This window comes from Bombus terrestris, chromosome 12, assembly GCF_910591885.1.
Source record: "Bombus terrestris chromosome 12, iyBomTerr1.2, whole genome shotgun sequence".
NCBI lineage: Eukaryota > Metazoa > Arthropoda > Insecta > Hymenoptera > Apidae > Bombus > Bombus terrestris.
Window position 1 is genome coordinate 10,367,413 of NC_063280.1, and position 15,029 is coordinate 10,382,441.

Below are 15,029 nucleotides of genomic sequence, written 5' to 3' on the forward strand. Positions count from 1 at the left end.
GTAAACGTTTGAAAATTCGTTATGGAAATGGTTGGCAACAATTCCTCCGTGACATGTATCGCGACTGGAGTCCTCGTGTTACACGACGCAACGAGTTTACCGAGTTTACTCCTGTACCAATATACGTGGAACTCGGACTGCTTCCCAGTTCCTGAGAGCAATTACTCCTGTCTACTATAATTACGCGACGTTGCACCGGCGTTACAAGGTAGTCGTACGTCGCTAGATAAGGTCAGGACACGACGATCCCTTTTCCCTCCTGTCCACGAACCTTTCCCGTTTGTCCTTTTGTAGCCTCTTCTCGTCGTTTTGTATCCCTATCGAGTCAGAGGCGAAATTAATCAGCAATAAATAAAGAACTTGTTACACGGATAATAATTTAACGCGGATTTAATTCGTTGCCTTGGCATTCGTTGACTTTGTTTGTTATCGTTCTGCATCAACGCTAGCGCCACAACAAGTTTCCAGTTTAATGAAACGAAAAATGGAATGGAATGGAATGAAAAAAGTGAAAAGCGCGCTCCGACAATTTGTTTTCTATTGGTTACTTTGCCAACGTTATTTCCCTATCGCGTTTCTCTCGCGAAATATCCTTGCGAGATATCTGCGCGTACTTCACTGAAACATTTTTCGTTCGACTGCCGCAGGGGGAAAATTGCCGAGAAGCAAGTTGATTAAATTTAAACACGTTTGCGATATCGGTTTCCGCGAAGATTTCCTTCCTAAGCACCGGCTTCTAACCTCGGTGTTCGTTTCGACGACGCTATCGTGCAACGGTTGTTATCCCAGTCTCGAGTGTTTTCGTTACGCCGCGGTGGTGCAGGCACAACCCGGTTTTCCTAGCCTCCACGGTTCTCGAGAAGAGAGAATTTGATACAAGAACCTATATCACGATTCTCTCTGATATTCCTAATTTTCCTATAAAAATTCTAATTCCTAACAAGAAGAAGATCCCTTCGGTTATTCTCGTCTTTTTTATTACAATTTTGTAAATATCCATACGGAGATCCTTTATCGTCACGAAACACTCTTCAAGTACGTATAACCACGTAGAATTTTAGTTCCATACTTGAATAGTTTCCAGGGATCGCTCGAAATATACCAATTTATATTTACGAATTTTCTTGGAACGAGAATATCAGCTGCGTTTTTAGCGATTCAAAACTGGCAAATTTGTAAATCGGCCACGTAAACTGTTGGCTACGGGTCGTTGAGAATTCGCGATGTATTCGGACGTTTCCGAAAGCAGACGCATGCACGAGGCAAAGAAGCATAACCGAACCATGTTTGGCCATAACCATAGACTAGCGATCTTGGCTTGTTCGACAAATGTCCAGCAAAGCCGGGACCAAAGTTTCCTTACAAACGCGATCATACACACAGTTACCACGAACTGATGTAAACACTTTACACGCAACATGATTCCTCTGTGGTCGGTCTACAATATCCTATCGAGAGTATGATCATGACCGTACTAAATTGTCTTTGAAAGGATGCGGTGACAATATCCTAGAACCTGTTATCAAGGAATATTGGATCAGGTGTAGCCAGATATTTCGCCTTCGACGCGATTTCGCTTTGACTGACTCCAAAGCGAGAACGCGTTAAAATGTTTGATACTTGATCGTTACGAACAGAGAGATTGAAATCTGTAGTGGAAAATGGAAAGCGAGGGAACAATTTCCATTTACTTTGTGTATTTACTATATCTATTATCGAAAGGGTATGGAAAAGGATTCTTTATATTCTTACTACGATACAAACGTATATTTCAATAAGGAGTTTCAGAGAACAAAATCTCGTGAACACGCCTAGACTTACGTTAATTCACTATTCATCTTTAAGAAGGTAAAAGGATATCTGCTTTTCCTTCTCCGTACGATTATCGGCGCTTTAAACTTTGAACGAAAGCTAGCGCTGCGTGTTCGAGAGAATCGTTTCGAAGGTACGACGAGAAGCCGAAGAAAAGAACATACCGGTGGGAAAATAAAAAGCAAGAAGAAAAGATGAAGAAGTAAAGGACGGAAGAGAAGATGAAGAAGAAGAAGAACAGGAAGGCGAAGAAGAAGAAGAAGAAGAAGAAGAAGAAGAGGAAGAAGAAGAAGAAGATGACGACGACGACGACGACGACGACAACGACGAAGAAGAAGACGACCGCGACGAACAAGAAAGAGAACAAGTCGTAGAGGAGAAGGACGAGGAGAAGGACACGGCGGAGGAGGTCGACGCGTGATGCTGGATGAGGACGAGAGCCGAGTGGAATGTAAGAATGTATCCGGCGCACCTGCTTGCAGGCTTCAGTTCTCAAACTGAGACGAGCTGGACCGTGCACGTGAAGAATCTTCCCACTGGCGTGTGGATGACGCTTACACGCTTTCATCCCGACGAAAGACGGCCACGACCAGACCAAGAAAAGAAAGAAAGAAAGATAAGGAGGGAAGATTCAAAGGAGAGATACAAGATCGAATACATGGTATATAAGGACCAGTGAAGAGAGTCGAAGTAGGATGACTCGAAGGAAAAAAGAAAATAGTAAATATGGTAAAAGAAGGGTGAAAAGGTGCAAAGGTAGGGCAGGAGAGAGACAGCAGGAGGTCTCGAAATTACTAAATCGTTTCGCGTGAATTCGATGAACATTATCGATACTGCCCAACTAATTTATATTCCTTTCATAGATTTTACAGAATAGTCGACGAACATCACGTCCGAAGATACTAAAAGTTTATTCGATCGAAGTCGATTTGTAAAGAGTGATAGAGGTTCTTCAAAATCTATAGAACGACAACTCGAAGCCTTTTTTCCGAAATGAATAGCGAGCAAATTATTCCGATCGATCGAGCACGTGTACGCGAGCGAGTAGATCGCGCGCGCGAGAGAAAGGGGCGTTTTATCTGGCTGAAAGCGAGGCTTATTGACCTACCGCTAGCCGACGGCCACATGAACATGTGGCTACGGCCTTAAAGGCGCGCTCTCGACCTTCTCGAGGCCGCTCGCGGTATCTAAAATCAAGGTTCGCCGAGAGGAACGAAAATCTCACGCGACAAGGGAAAAAGGAACAGAAAGATTTGGTATAAAAGCGTTCGACGATGCGTCGTATTATTCATATCGACGGATTACTCGATAGGTTGGATACGCGAAAGAAATGTGTTTTGAAGCCACTGGCGGAGTTAAGAACGTACCTCGGCTTCGATGGTTAAAGGCCATTCTTCGCAAAAGATTCTTTCCTTTCGTTGAAGATGCTAATTACTTGATTCGAAAGCAATGAGAAAAGAAGAGATAACGTTTGCTTAAATCTTTCTTGTTTTTACGAAAATGAGAAATAGATTTGAAGGGAAAATAGAAAATTTGAAAAGTATTAGAAATATTTCATTAAAGTACATTAGAGTTTGTATATTATCCCTAAGCTAATTTTGTTACCTTCTTTTCCTGGTTCTTTAAGTCGTAAAGGACCGGACTATAATAACAAACGAGAAAAATAAAATCCTCTTCTTACAATAAAATTCTATCTTTAAAAACAGACAGAAATATATTATACCAAGGATAACCAAACTAGTATTTTACTGCATTTATATGTATAAAATCGTTATGATTTATACCACGTTAAGCTGTTTTAAAAAGCATTTTAAACGTTGCTCCGCTCTGTATTTCGTTGGAATACAAATAATCCGGTGGCTATAATTTTCTCTCAGGCAAATGCATACATTGAAAATAATGCCGCCTAATGCTCCCTGACTTTATCGTTCGGGACCAAATACAAATTTTCGTATCTTAATATTTATAAGACTCCGAAATACTTCAACTTACTTTGAATTTTAGTTTACTTTGAATTAATTCGACATTCCTAAAACATATTCGTTTAAGATGCTTAACCTTTAAAATACCTAAACATTTTATACGAGAACAGAAAGGGGAAGATCGCGTTATTGAAAATTCGCAAAGTACAAGATCAAATAGACGACGTTGGTCGCAATTCGACACAGCTGAAAGGCTATTAAAATTCACATTCCCTCGTATGTAAATGACATATCATCGATACACGACGGATCAATGACCGATCTCCACCAGCGTATTATATCAGGTGCAATATCGATGTTACGACGTTATAATCAATTATTCGTCGACTGTGTTTGCACAAAGACCGACCGAGTGACAGCGTCTTAATAATCGCGGGATCGATACGGTGCGTAGGTCAAGCGCACTCAACGTAATGGCCAAAGATTAATTAATCGCTGTGTTGACGGTGGGTCCTTGATTTTGTTTTGTCTTTTTTTCTTTCAACTGACCTGTTAAGACTTCACACTACGAACACGATAATAACGATCGACGAACAAAATCAACGAAATCTTACTACGAAACGAAGAAAGAAAAACGATCGAAGCTTATTGGAACATTTTTGTTATCCCGCGATAATTAGCAGCGAAATATTGTTTTCATCATACCCGAAGAAAACGATTGATATAATTCGAATCACGCCTGCAGGTAGCATAGGAAGATCCATGATGAAAACGAGCTGCGACGCGCTGTAGCAACGAAATGTCGACATCCGACGGAAGATCGTTCTCATTCAACTAGCATCGTTTGTCCTACTAGAAGTGAACGAAGCACACACACACACACAGACACACACACACATACATACCACATATGATGCAACAACGCTTTATCTCGTGGTAAACCGGGTTTTGACTTTCGAACGATACATTATCGCACGGCAGAATGACGTGCACTTGGTCGCGCAGTCGTTTTTTGATGAATCTTAGCTGAATGAAGCCTCGGCACTGAACGTTCCCGGTTTCATTGAAAACTCGATCGACCGAACGATACAAGGATTAATTAACAAATTATTTTCTTATCTAATCGCACAATTCATCGTTCAAAATTTATCCAACTGTCAGAAAAGTTATAAATGAAAGAGAAGGAACGCGCGAGGGACGAACGCATCGTCATATTAGGTTGAAACATGAAATATAGGATTTCGCTGTGATCAATTTTCCACGTCTCCCCTTTTTAATGAACGCAGACGAGATATCATCGTAGGCGATCATTCGTTTTAATGCTGAGAATTATCTCTATCGTATGTGACTTTAATCTTTCTTTAATTTAATGTAGAAACGAACCCTTTTCAGGATTTAACGAAGCATAAAAATCGCCAAAAATCTAACGTACAATTTATAGAATATAAATTTTATAGAATGTATAGTATCTACTTGAATGCAAACTTAAAATGACTCTACATCGATATACTGTATACGAATAAATTAATATTTATATATAATTGGAGAAATCGAGCAGAGGAATATCGATACGATTGTACCTACAGTTGTGGCAATACATCGTGTCTTTATGCAAACCGATTTAGCATCGATAACAGATCGCAGATCAAAAGAAACATCTTAGGTATGGTAATTTGAAGTAGATGTTTCATTAGAAGCAATTTTCTATTTACGTACTCTATACACTCCGTACAGATATTGAATTCATTTGTGCAGCTTATCTTGTTATTACATACAATAAAGTAACAAGAAGACCTACTTGACCTCGGGAAACAATTTCATCGCGCCACTCGACGATGCTCGTGCACCTACTTTTCATCACGCTCATTTAACTTTTTTCCAGTACAACGATTTGCTCGAGTTACATTAATCTCGATGTTCGAGCGTTAAATGAAACATAGAGAACACACAGGTGAAGAAGTAACGCGAAAAATATACAAAAATGCAGGAAATAAATGATCGTAGGTATACGATAAAAGTTCTACGCGATCTACCTTTAAATATCTATTCCAAGATTTCTACTTTAAATCTGCTATTCTACGCATAAATTTCCTTTACACGACCGTGATTAAACTGGACAGAATACGCTTATCAGATGTGTATAATTATACTTGCAGCCTGTAAATTTCTTGAAATAACCTCTTTGAATAAATTTCATAAATTTCAGGTAAATTCTACGTCTTAGATCATCGTCCTGCGATCATTAATAACAGAAAATGTCACATTAACGTTACGCCAATATCGAGCCTGGAAAGTTATTAAAATAAGAAAGGGAACAGCGACCTTGCCCCGAGCGAGTCGAATTTTTTCATGATGCTGCATCTTTTAACAGCCGTTTAACCGGCCGGCGTGACCGATAAAAATGTGTTATAAATGCGTCTTCGAAGAGGCACACGTGCCCCGTGTATTTCGCGTAGGCGTCGGTGTCCATTTAATGTACGAGGCTCGATCTTACGAGCTGTCGTTCACTCCGATCATGATCGCCGTTCCCTTTTCGTCTTCTTGTTGTAGAGGTGTCTGTATCGTAAGCTGGAAACAAACCCCAGGGAGAGATATGAGTCGAAATGGAAGCTAAAAGAACGTTCATCCATGGTATCCAGCTTTATTTCCTGTAAGATTACGTAGTAAGACCACGTAGTTTGTTGTACGGCTTATTAAAATGAATTTTCTTCCGGGTTTCTTTCATAAATAAATAAAAATGTTCCCCTTCGTGCAATATTATCCTACGCGGTACTCCTAGAATTTTTCAAAGGAAAGCCTGAGAATCGCGATATAATACGATTTAATACAATTCTCATAAATAAATAAACAAACGTATATATGTATCTCTTACATTTAACATCGTTCGAATAATTGAGAGAAAGCACGCGTGGAAAATCGTGCTTTACAATTGAAAAATTCAAAATTAAGTAGTTAAAATAGACGATACTGCTACGTTACAAGCGTTTCTTACCGGCCGAGGATTAATAAACATTTCAATTGGAATCGTTTCCATGAGTTAAAAGCGAGAAAGACGTTGCGAATTAGATCAAAATGCTCCCATATATCTGTCCTATAAAAATGATTCTTTATGCGAGCGTTAAAGTTCCCGCGCGCTCACGTGCATAATAATCAGACGCGACGGCACACTCGATAATAAACGCTACATGCGAACTGCGTTTGCATTATGCTTAAACGACGTAATTTCGTGCTTGTACCTACTGTTTATAACGGTCCTCGGTTTTCCCTACCGCTCTTCCGCGCTCGATTCGTACGAAAGATATCCAGTCTTCCGTAATAGTTTACACCCGTATATAATTTGTAATTGATTCGAGCCTACGGCCACGAATTATCGATGTTACACAGATACAAATCTATCTGCTGTATTTTAATCCAAAATGCATCCGATACCGCCCCTTACGTCACTTCCAACACCCTTTAACGCCGAATATCTGACATTTTTTACTTTCTTTAATTACTAATTCTAATTAAATAACAGCAATACGATAACCAGCTTCGATCGAAAAAATATAGCGATATGTCAAAATTTTTGGCCGGATAGATCTTTCGCTTTATATTCCAAGAACGATATCTAAGAGAATTGAAAATATCTGCTGGGAAATTTGTTCGTTTTACGAGGAAGTAATAGATGCACAACATTTTTGGTTTTATATTATCTCATCGAATTACGTACGATCCATGTTGTTCTATTACTGCAAGAAATTTTTGGGATAATCTAATTTATGACGTAAAATATAAAACGTAATAATAATTTCAAAATTCGATTAAACGCGTGTTTTGCGGTCTTGTTGAACGTTTAAAGAAATGTTCGAATTCTCCGTATTCATAGCTGTATATTTGAATAAAAATTCGACCTAAAATTGAAACCCTCCGATGGAATTGGAGAAAGTGAAACCATGAAATTAGAATCGAAATCTTATTTTAAACATACTCGAGTGTAACCTTCAAAATTGATTACAAAGCTACAAGAGTAATTTGAAGTAGCGAAAAACTAAACGACCAAGTATATCAACGCGAATCCCTTGGTCGACTAAAAACTTGCTCAAGGATTCTCAAGAACGTTAACAAGAACCTCGATTACGAACACAGCGCAAGGTCTCCACCTTCGGCGTAAATACGTGCCGCACAAGCGAAACATTGTTGTCCAGTTTCGAGCGCAAATGCCTCCGTAAAGTGCCGGGAGCGACGATTTTAGTTCCGGATCGGACGATTATCACCGAGGCACGATCGACGATCGACTTTCGTCACACGATCGGCGAAACGACCCGTTGCGGAGTCTGAACGCGAACAACGCGTGTCTGGCGAAGGCATTAGCCCCAAGGCACGTCGATTAAGCGCCGCGGTTCGCGTGGGCAAAGCCATCGGGAGACAATAAAACCGGCGCCTCCGCCAGACGCTTCTGGAATCCAGCCAGATCTCCTTGCGCTCGCTCGAACCTGCGCGTAACGGTTGCCGACACGTCCAAGTAGCGCCGAATGTTTTTTCGCCAAACCAAACATAACAAAATTAGCGATCTCAAAGGTCGACTGCCACGCAAAATTGACAAGTTTAATATCGAGAGCCGAGGCGATAGAATGTGTACTAGAATAAACGCGAAATCGGATAATAATTCGATTAATCGAAGTTGTATGCTATTTATCTATACGGTGAAATGAAGAGGAGAAAGGACAGACGCATCTCGTGCGAAGATTTTGCAACAAACGTTAAGATTGTCGATAAGGAATCTGCGAAGAATCGAAGAATTCCAAGAATATTCTTGGAGTATCGGTCGTGACGCGAACCAGCGAATTTCTACGTTGTGTCTGGTCAAATTCTCTTAGCGATGTATCGTGCAAGCTAAGCATCGTTTGCAAGAGATCTGACGATCGAGATTTGGCAAACTTCTCCTGTTAATAGATTAGACAAAGATACGCCAGCTTCGCTTATATACATGGTGTATTTATTTATCTATTTATTAGCATAAGGATTAAAGAGGAAAGTGAACGATTAACTTTTTTAATTAAGTCCATAGAAAATTTGCTAATTTCGTTATTAATCTGCATGCTACGAGCATGTCGGCAGGAATTTCCTTTACCTTGAGAAATTGCATACCATGTTAATCTCGTTTTCGATACTTTCGTATAAACATTCCCAACTTTCACGAAGTACTTTTACTAAACGATCTTCTTGTTCTATTTAATCTCTCGTAGTATCTTGGCTGGAGAACAATCGAATATAAAGTCTAGGGTTACACAGATAATCAAGAAACTATAAATTACAAAAATAATCGATATAATAATAAACGCTCGTTAGTAACTCCATTCTGTGGTTTCATTTCAGACATTTTATAAAGTCCGTGAAAGATGAGAATCGACCCTATAACACTGATTTTTCTATCTCTACCTGTCCTTTTATCTGTACGTACCTCAAAAAAAAAGTTCCAACACGTTTTAATCGTTTCCTGAAATTTCTACCTTCCCGTCCACAAATCTCTGCCCGTCAAAGAATAATTGCTATGTTTTAAAAAACACATTAATATTTATAGCACTTATTGCAATAAGCGCAATAAGCGAGTATGATAAAAAGAAAATAAAAAGGAATTTTCCACTCCCATCCTCGAGACAATTTCCCTCTTTTTACGTCGCGAGCAATTACGCAGCCTATCCGTTATAAGAAAATCTTTTCCCATAGGGATACCGTCCGATCTCTCCCCTTCAGCATGGCTCTTCAGTGGCTTCCGTTAATGAACGTAGACAGCCTTAACGCCCTTCATTTATTCTTCAACTGATTGGATCTCGTAACCTGATTACTTGCAACACGAGTACTTCCAACACCCTGGATATTAACGATATTCTCCAAATAACATCATACCGGTACTAAACAACCATTCATCCTATAATTACATGAAATCGCAATTGCAACAACTTTCAAACGGAACTCTTTCGAACGTTTCAGACTTTCCTTTTGTTAATCAGAATTTAAATTAAACAGCATGGAAACAAAGTCGAGGGATAACGAAAGGGATGAATAGTTCAAGGCCGAACAGCTGAGAAGAAAAATTTATAGATCGTGCGCGACACGAGTCGTTTCGAATCCGAGATGCAACGGCGAGTGCTCATTATCGTTGGCGCGCGGCTGCCATTTGCGGCGATTAGCATTTTCATGTAGCTACCTACCCGAGCGACGAGAAAACGCGGCAGTGATTCATCGAACGAGTTCTGAGACCGGCAGACAAGCGCCAGAAGATTTTAATGCTTGTCCCGATCGAAGGCATCCGAGCAATGTTATCCTACATGGTAGTTCTTTTTTTTTTCCACCATCACCCATAAATCCGTAAATCTATAGGCTCGTATGAATCCAGGCACGTGCTAATATTTCTAGCGATCGACATTATTAAGGAAAACGTGTCGTTCCTCGGTACACCGATAGTCGAGTGACACTTTTATCCGATCGAGAAAGTTCATTAAAACGTATACATATACACAGCTTGAAAACTACGTCGACTGCTGCCTAGTTTTCTTGTTTTTCCAATCGGTCGTATCCAGTTCAGTACCCGGTTCTTCCATGAGACACACCAAGGTGAACACAGAAATCGAGGAAAGAATTATTATCGAAGAAGATTCTGAATTCTGTTCGATACGACTGTTGGAACTGCAGATTAATTTAATATTGATGATGTTCATGGTGTCGATATACATTATTGATATACTTATGGTAATGATGCTCGATACGCGATGATACACGATTAATCATGCCGGCTACCCTTTTTTTTTTTCTTTTTTTCTCAATGGTAAGATCATTAACGACCGCACGACCAATGGCCCTCGTTTGTTCGTGCTTGTACTTTCAAGCAAATACATTTATTCCAGCTGAGACTCATGTTACTTTAAAACGACATGTTCCTTTGCTTTTTAGTTATCAGTTGTAATTTACTCGATCTCGTATGAACGAGTTTTCGCACAAAAAGATAAACTAAAGGCAGAAAAAAGATTTACATACATGTAAATGCAGTGAAATTCCATTTATCTAAATCCATTGAAAGACAAACAGTTTGTATAACTGCGACTCACGCGTATATATAATACAAGTTCCTTCCAATTATTTATTCTTCATTCAAATATCAAAGTCTATGTTGAGATAAATTTATACAATTCTCACGAGTTATTTACCTTTTAGTATACTAGGCTGAACACATTCATCGAAAGAATTCTTAAGAGGATCCAATGCTAGAAGATAATCGGATATATATTTGTATATTCTATTATTATTACTTACTGTGCTATATTCAAACATTAACCAAAATCTTATTCCAATAAACGGAGTTCTACTGTACAGCGAAACTCATTAACTCTCAAATGGTATCCTCGTATCGTGGGTCATCCACGACAGCTTCGTCTTGGATTTCATTTTAGAGCACTTCGTTATTTTACACGATAAACATCGTCTATAACGTTTATCGCGTACGACGTAAAATAGAAACGAAAACAGAATACCTTTAAAAAATCATGTAACCTAACTTGAATTTAATCGAAACTATCATTTATACAAGCAATGCTATATAGTTGAGCGTTAAAATACAATACATAGTTTGGATAAAATTCACGTAGCGTTCTTCGTAGCGCATATAAACTCGTTCGACGATGAAATCGAAATTAGATGCATTGTTCATGAGAAAAAATCGCTCGAACGATCAGTTCATTAAGATCTAATCCGTAATAGCGAAAGAGTCATGAATGACAAATGATACGTCGGAGCAGAACGACAACCTCGTCTCATTTTGTACTATATCAGTCTGTTTAACCACCAACGGCAATTACGGATCCAGCATTATTATTACCGAAGTCCACCTGCACGAACGAGGTTAACGACACTTATAGAGGTTGCGTCTTTGCTATTTGTTTTTACGTATATCCTAAAAAAAAACAGAATGAAAATTATATGAAAGAAAAATAGACGAATAGTGGATTTAACGGAGTAGTTGTGAAGGGAAAAATATGAAATGAATATTTCGTACGTTACATTTTCAGTCGAACAAATTATATTATTCTCGCTACTGGTATAAAAGGAAGGGACGAGAAATGAAAATTTCTGTGCTTCTTCGAATTACAGTGTTAACGAATTTATCATAAAGCTGCAAAGGATAAAACGGAGGTGATATGAAAACGCTATAGCATCTACTATGCAGTTTCACGGGTTACTTCTGACGCAGAAATTCCATTTGGCTTCGCATTGATCCAAGAAAGTAAATCCCATGAGATTCAAGCTCCTACGTAAAATGGAAAAATCGAACGAATCCGGAATCCAAAATATATCTAATAGGAATTAGCGGAGCTAAGTAACGAAATCCGAAGTTCTGAAAACTCTTTCGTTGTCGCTTATATATTTTCGCTATATTGTTCAAAACGTGTGTAAGGAAAAACTCACGATATAAAGGATACACGCGAGAAAAGCTTCGTTCTACGGTACGAAAATTCCAAGTAAACGAAGAGAAAATACAGATGAAACAAATTGCCTGAACGATGTTTATGCAAAAGAAGCGTTTAAACAAATTTACAATTTCTGTGAAATTGTCTCGAGGATTGTTTCCATGCGAGTATCCGCATTCGTTCTGCCCCTTAAACTTTTCACGATATTACAGTGGAAGCTTGATTATTCCAACTAATCATAGTACACGGGATTGTGGTATACGTTGTTCGCATAATCGAATGTCTTCTCATCTTGATACGAGAAGAAACCATTTATTCCGAGCTGTTTTACAAATATGTTTTAATATCAATTCATCAACGGCGAAAATTCCATCGATGCAACATTTCATTTTGAATCTTTTCGCGTAACTCTTATTCGTCATTACTTATTTATTACAGGAATACAAATTTTCCGTTAATTAACGCGTTCCGATAATCGAATATTTTGCGAATCAGTGTTACGATAATCGAGGTTCTGTTGCATTAATACGCGTTTCTCTAAATACTTTGATATAATTTAAAACATTGTTTGGCCCTGGAAACAGTTGGTAATAACGAGAGGCTCCAAAATATTTGTACAAAGATTACAAGACTAAATTTATTTGAAGTTCCAATATATCTAGAATATTCCAAATTTCTCTGGTTGAAGCACAGCCGAAAACAGCTGTTAAATTCGTCGTTTCGGCGGAAACGTTCGAACGCGAGAAACGGGGTGTCTGTCAAAACGCTTCATATCGCTGGATGTTGCGTAATTGCGGAAAGACAAACGACCCATAAAGGTTAAAACTAAGCGCTCGCGAATCAGATTGCGCGAACTAGTTAGCAATAAATTTTCGAAACCATAAACAGAAAAGGCTTTTCGCCATATGTCAGAGCCGAAAACAGAATCGTTTCTAGTTGCAATTTGAGCTACGTGTACAATGAACAATCTAGAAACTCTTCGAATTTTGACTGCGAAAACAATTGAAATAAATCGTTCCTCGAAAAACATATCTTTCCTGCATGGAATTTCACAGTAAACTTAGTTATATTCCGCTCAATTTATTCGGTTTGATGTTTTGGTAGTAGCGACAATGATAAAATCTAGCGAAAATTTCAATTGCACAAAATACACGTCGTTTTAATATTTCCGAATCTCAACGAACAGACGAAAATCTAATTATCAGGATAACGAGAGTTAATTGCACAGTGTACGTATCTGATCGTACGAGAGTTACGATGCATCGATCCACGTGCCGCAATCGCTACGTTTCTCGTTCACCGTCGTCGTTCTTGTGATTTCTACTTTTTTCTTAATTTATCTTTCTCTTCTTTTCTTTATTTTTCCCCGAACGATCGAAGATTCGTCGAAAGCAATCAACCGAAGCGGCAAGAACGTTTCGCTCGGAATCGTCGGCTTTACGACGAAAATCCCTATCCCTCCATATACGTGCACGTTCGTCGAACAATCAACGTTCCAGCGCATCGATAGAAAAACAGATACCCCATCGAGAGAGAAACGCAGCTCCCGATTACGTAAAGTTACTACTGCCATGAGGCTGGCGATTCGCGCCAGCAAAGAAAATGCGTAATAACGGTACGAAGAACGCAGCGTCCTCGCCAGCCTCTCTCCACCCATTTCATTTCGGTTGCGAAGAGTATGTATAATAAAACACGTCGGTGGATATACGTCGTCGTTGGATTTTATCGAATTCGCGTCGCATCTCGGCCCGGTAAACGGAGGGAAAACACGATTACCGCTCGCCGTCGATCTCTCCCGTTCCCTCGTGTACCGCGCCGCGTCGTTTCCCGCCACGTCGGCGCAATTTTCCGATTTCCAGCCGGTTTTCCTCATCTCACGGCTCGGCTTTCGCGCGGTATCACGCGCGAACATCTCGCAGACGCACGCGTGCCATCGATAGCGGCGAGTCGAGGCGTTGCACTTTCAATAATTCAACGTTCGTATGAATGACACGCCAGGCGAACGAAGCCGAAGCGGCGACTCTATGGAAGAAACGATTTCCTCGAAATTCTCGATCGGCTGATAATTTCGAGGTCGCGCGCGAAATAAACGTCACGAGGATCGTCTATAAGTCACTACGGACAAATAAGATCTCTGACGTTCCTCGACTTTCTCGCTAACACGAGAACGACGAGAGTGACGAGAGTAGGCTCTCTTCTACCGTTTCTCTCTCTGTCTTTCACGCGTTCTGACGATTTTCCCTCTTCGTTCTTTCTTTTCCTCCCTCTCTCCATCCCCCCGCCCATTCTTTCACCTCGCCTATCCCACTTGACTTCTCTTTCTCTCTTTCCGCGTCTCTCTTCAACGTCCTCTTAATCGTACCTTCTCTGTCAGGCTTCTGGCTGGCGTATCTACGGGTCGTTGATATCGCGTCGCCTCGTGTTTTCTCGGATAACGTGTACAGCCGCCGTCTGCCGCGATCGCGGCACAGCACGCTGCGACGCGGCGCGGCGGCTACGTGCTCGTCGATAATAATTATTGACAGATGGGACTGACTAATGCGGCCGCCGCTGCGCCACGACATTTGTCTAGCGTGAGTAAACTTTTAGCTACGCAATCTCGCTTCTGCCAGCGGCGAGATCTTCCTCCGCAGCGGAACATCCAAGCCGACACACGCGCCGCGCTGCTGGCTGTCCTATGAATTCCGATCTCAGTTTCACGATTCATCCGCTGTCTTCGCGACGTTGACATTTCGCGAGATTCGCAGCATCGCGTACAGATACTTGCAACTTAGTACAGCATGCTTCAAAACATTGTACCGTGACATTTTAGTGAATCTATCGAGCAGATCGGATTTCACGTGACAAACGT

The 15,029-nt window shown here is 40.1% G+C and overlaps 1 protein-coding gene across 4 annotated transcripts in view; it reads right to left on the reverse strand.

Moving 5' to 3' along the window:
- LOC100648878 overlaps nt 1–15,029 on the reverse strand; it is a 141,632-nt gene that overhangs the window by 119,330 nt on the left and 7,273 nt on the right. The window contains exon 1 of one of the 4 annotated variants that reach the window (XM_048410991.1): nt 4,440–4,461. The exons of the other annotated variants lie outside the window; for them this stretch is intronic. The gene's annotated coding sequence lies outside the window, so the exon portion shown is untranslated. Of the gene's footprint in view, nt 1–4,439; nt 4,462–15,029 lie in introns of those variants that run through there. 4 annotated transcript variants of the gene reach the window in all.